The sequence below is a fragment of the Heterocephalus glaber genome, unplaced genomic scaffold (genome assembly GCF_053883595.1).
Source record: "Heterocephalus glaber isolate CG9 unplaced genomic scaffold, H.glaber_assembly_v1.0 deba00001451, whole genome shotgun sequence".
Lineage (NCBI taxonomy): Eukaryota > Metazoa > Chordata > Mammalia > Rodentia > Bathyergidae > Heterocephalus > Heterocephalus glaber.
In genome coordinates, this window is record NW_028258301.1 from 2,632,372 (window position 1) to 2,637,783 (window position 5,412).

Genomic DNA, 5,412 nt, shown 5'->3' on the forward strand with positions numbered 1-5,412 from the left:
GCCTCTCAGTGGGATAATTCTGAATATTGTGTTTTGTGTAATTTCTCAGAGTTTCCTGATGGGATTGAGGTCCAGTTACTCACTGTGATAGCTGGCTCAACAAGAAGCTCAGCATTGGCTATTTTCCTTCCCTACCATCATTTCTAGTATCTCATGAACAAACTTGGATGCATGTATTAGAGTCTTTTTCTGGGAAAACAAGTAATATTTAACCTAGTACAGCTTCTAACTTTAAAAAAATACTAGTGATTTACTGAAAACAAACAAACAAAATAAAACTGAAGCTATTGTCTATTAGAATGACCCATTTTCAGGATTTCTCTGCTTTTTCATGGTGCCATTAACTTTTTCCTCTATCCTCAGTATTTTTGGCAAGCTGAAAGTAAGATTCAAAATGTGATTCAGTGGGCATAGTGGATTTTCCACCTTATGACCTCTAAACAATCTGTGAATTGACAGTTTGACACCCTGTAAATTTTTTGTTCCTCGTTATGGTAGACAAATAATGAAAACATACTTAATGTTATTGAACTATACACTTAAAATGATTAAAGTGGTAGATTTTATGTTATTAATATTTTGTCACAATAAAATTAAATTGTAAAAAATATATTAATAGCTTACTATGTTATAAGCATTGTTCTAACCACTTTACATAATTTAAACATACTTATATAAGAAAGTGTAAGTATTTAATATACTTTGCATAAAGTCTATCACATTAAATGTATTTGATAAATGGCAGCTAATATTAATCTTAACAACTTTTTTTGTGGTCCTGGAGATCAAATCCAGAGCCTTTCCTGTGCTAGGCATGCACTCTACCTCTGAGCCACACCCCTTGGTCAATAATCACATTTTTTTTTTTTCACTTTTCTCATTGTCCATTTTTTAATTATTTTTATATTTACTAAACTATTTTCACAATAAAATGCTAACGTTGTAAAACTAAAACTTGGACTAGGCATTAAATACTTTTTCACCTATACATATGTATATGAAAAGAAATTCACAACATGGCATTTAATTCTGATTTTAATTTCCATGAAATTAACCCTACAAAGATTTCTCAAAGAAGGCTGAAAGCCTTCGAAGTACATCTCCATTTTGTATTGTATAATAGATTTCCAAGTATGAAAAATGATAAAACTAAAGCTATATATTGCACACCATCATCATATTTAGTACTGTTTGAAAGTCTATGGGGCCAGGGATTTAGCTCAGTGGTTCCACCACCTGGTTCGCAAGCAGAAGGACCCAAGTTTGATCCCCGGTACCAAAAAAAAAAAAAGAAAGAAAGTCTATGGTATTGAATAAGTGAATCTGGTTTCATTTTGTAGGCTTTATCTAAATGAGTTTTTAAAAGATATTTGTTTTGTTTTCTTTACACATTCCCTTTTTATCTCTGGATAAAAATTAATGAGCAATTGAAAATATATAATTCTATGATTCCTTGATCACATATTCAAAGACACTTACAGATTAGATTATTCTAAATGATGTTTTGACTTCCGAATTTGATATAGAAGCAATTACAATGAACTAAATAAAAATATTACAAATGAAGATATTCCAACACAAACACTTGTATGATTTTGTTTAGATTGTCAGTGGTTGACTCATCCAGATTTTCTTCATTGTCATCCATGGTGTGCCAGACATCAGGGAAAGGAGACGGTATCTGATGTAGAATTGGAACACCTTTTCTTAAAAATGGAATATGGTCATCCTGAATAATACCTCTAGAAGCAAAATTCTGGAAATACTTCCTCTCCAAAGAATGATCCTTGAACAAACCCAGTTCATGGAGTTCATGTTCAATTGCCTGAAGTCTATTAAACCATCGGGCAGTGTTTGGGAAATGTTGGATTTGGAGCTCCAAGTAAATCCAACAAGACCAATAAATCCATGCCATGAAGTTGTTTGCTGCCTCTTGCTCCAGGTGTGTGTGGGGTTGATGTCATCTTCAGAGCTAAGTGTCGAGACCCATACAGAGAATCTTGAGGAGACCAGTGAAGGAATGCCTCTTCCCCATCAAAGAAAATTAGCTGGAGTGACAGACTTGGCTCGGAATTTGAGACGTTCTTCAGGGAAAGGAGTTACTTGTCTAAGGCACAAGCAAGTTCCAACATCATTGCACAGGGCACAGCTAAATCAGTGGCTCCCACAAACATCCGGTTGTCCCAATAGGGAAAATATTTGGAGTCATAGTGGCAGGCGAGAACCAAGTGTCATTTGGCAGTGGGGTTAAGAGTGCTGATGATATTTGAAAAAGATTGGTACCTGTAGGGTGTCTTGCTCAAGAAAGTATCTACATCCAAGACCCACTCAGCCTGAAGTCTCTGAATTCCCTGAATGATGTGCTGACGAGCAGCATAGCTTCCAGGGGATCCTGGATACCATTCTATCAGCAAAGGTTGTAAGTCATTTTGCCACATTTCAGAAATATAGGTGCCTTCTGCAATTTGCCAAAGAGAAGATGAATTCAGAATGGCTGCTTGGTGATGATTCTTTTTATTTTTTAAACATAGCTACTAAAAAATTTAAAATGACATATGTATATCTCCTTTTCTATTTGAGTTGGACAGCACTGACTCAGATGATTGTTGCCATTCCTTTCAACTTGACCTTGATGATTCTTTAACCTGCTTCTCCTCTGTCCAGGCAGTGGCACCCCGACTCAGCCCCCAGGACACCAGGAGCAGCAGGTGGAGGCTGCCTGAGACATGCACATCCCTGCCGCCTGCCATCTCTGTCAGTGAGCCCATGTGGGCACCAGCTCCCGGGCTGCCAGCTGACATTTAAAAAAGAATTAATATTAGACTCTCTGAAAAATAGGAGTACTTCTAAACTCATCTTATGAGGCTAGTATCACCCTAATATCAAAACCAACAAAGACATCATAAGAATAGAAAACCACAGACCAATATCCCTGATGAACATAGGCACAAAAATTCTCAATAAAATACTAGGAAATTTTATTTAACAGTACACTGAAAGAGTATAACACCATGATGAAATGGGACTTATGTCAGGTATCCAAAGATGGTTCAAGATACATGATTAATCAATGTAATACACCACATTAGCAAAATGAAAGAAAAAACCCACATAATAATCATCTTAGTCCATCTGTGCTACTATAACAAAATAATTTAGACTGGGTAATTTATAAAGAACAGAAATTATTTCCTCACTGTTCTAGAGGCTAGGAAGTTCAAGATTAAGGTGCCAGTGAATTTGGTGTCTGGTGAGAGTCATACCTCTCGGCTTCTAAGATGGCTCCTCACTGTTTCTTTCTCTAGAAGGGATGAACAGTTTAGTCTCACATGGCAGAATATGGAAGGACAAAAGGAGCCTGAAATAGTTCCCTCTAGCCCTCCTGCAAAATACCAATCCATTTATGGCTTAATCACTTTTTCAAAGTCTCACCTCTTAATACTATCACAACTGGGATTAGGTTTCCACACATGAACCTCAGGGAGACATTTAGATGACAGTGATTAGACACAAAGAAAATAGGCACAAAAAAGCATCTAACAGTGCAAGATCCACTCATGATTAAAGCTCTCAACAAAATGGACACAAGAGGAACAATACAATAAAGACTCTATCTATCTATCTATTGAATTGCTTGGGATTGAACCTAGGACCTGGCACATGCTAGGAAAGTGCTCTACCACTGAACTGTACCCAAGTCCCCAAAGACCATATATGAAAAGTCCATATCTAACATTGTCATCAGTGGGGAAAAACAAAAAGCTTTCCTTCTAAGTTCTGGTAGAAAGCAAGGAGGCTGACTCTTAACACTTATATTCACCACAGCACTAAAGTCCTAGCCAGAGAAATGGTGTGATAAAAAGATATAAAAGTCATGCAAATCAGAAGAGGAGGAGGAAAATGGGGCAGAGGGCATGATCATATATATAGAAGGCTCTAAAGACTCAACAAACAAAACCTATTAGAACTAGTAAACAAAGTAAGTTTCAGACTACAAAAGTCAACATTTGAGAATCTGTTGCATTTCTATACACAATGAATTACCTAAAATGACAATGGAGAAAGCAGACCCATTCAACAATAAGAAAATACTTAGGGGCTAGGGGTTGTAGCTGAGTAGACCGCTTGCTTGGCATGTATATATCTGTGTATTGGAAGAATTAATATTGTTAAAATGTCCCTACTACCCCATATGATTGACAGATTCAATGCCATCCATTCCAAAAATGACATTCTTTACAGAAATAGAGAATCCTAAAATCTATATGGAACCACAAACCCCCAAATAGCCAAAGTAATCTTCAGCAAGAAGAACAAAACTAGAGGAATCACATTGATTTCAAAATATGTTACAAAACTAAAGTCATCAAAATAGTATTGTATTGGAGCAAAAACAGTCTTCTAGATCAATGGAACAGAATAGAGAGCTCAGAAATAAATCCACACATCAACAGTCAGCCAGTTTTTAACAAGTGTGCCAACATACGATGGGGAAAGGCTGGTCTCTTCAATAAATGGTTTTGAGAAAATTGCTTACCTACCCACCGAAGAAATTGGATCCTTAGCTCATGAGACACATAAAAATCAAATAAAAATGGATTAAAGATTTAAATGTAAAACCTAAAACCATAAAACCAGCAGAAAAAAAATATAGGAAGACAGCATCTTGACAGTGGTCTGAGCACCAGTTTTTTTGTAGATAACATCGAAAGCCAACGGATACAAGAAGACACAAGCGGGACTGCATCAAACTAAAAAGTTCTGTGTAGCAAAGGAAACAATCAGCAGAGTGAAAAGAAAACCTACTCAATGGAAGAAAATATATGCAAACCAAACATCTGACAAGGAGTTAATATTCAAAGTACCTAAGTAAAACACACTAACAAAAAACAAGCAAGCAAACAAAACCTCAAATAATGCCTAAAAAAGAGTAGGAATTTGTCAAAAGAAGAGGCACAAATGGACAACAGATATGTGGAAAGGTACTCTGTTACACTCATCATTAGGGAAATGCAAATCAAAACCATAACCTAATAGAATGACTATTATCAAAAAGACAAGATAATATGTTGGGCAGGATGTGGAGAAAAGGACACACTTACACATTGTTGATGGGAATGCAAACTGGCACAACCATTATGGAAAACAGTATGGAGGTTCTTCAAATAATTAAAAATAGAACTGCCTTGTGTTTCAGCTCATCATGTATATGTCAAAGGAAATGAAAGGAATATCTTGAAAACATATTTGTACCTCATGCTCTCTATTCAAAATAGCCAAAATATGGATAAACCTGAATCTGTGAATGAATGGGTAAAGAAAGTGTGATATACACACATATATAAAATGGAATATTGTTCAGCTTTAAAAAGAAAAATCCTGCCATTTTCTCTAACATGGATGTATCTGAAG

General features: G+C 36.0%; 1 pseudogene; it reads right to left on the reverse strand.

Moving 5' to 3' along the window:
• Positions 1–1,499: 1,499 nt before the first annotated feature.
• On the reverse strand, positions 1,500–2,750 carry LOC101724429 (glutaminyl-peptide cyclotransferase-like; annotated as a pseudogene).
• Positions 2,751–5,412: the final 2,662 nt, after the last annotated feature.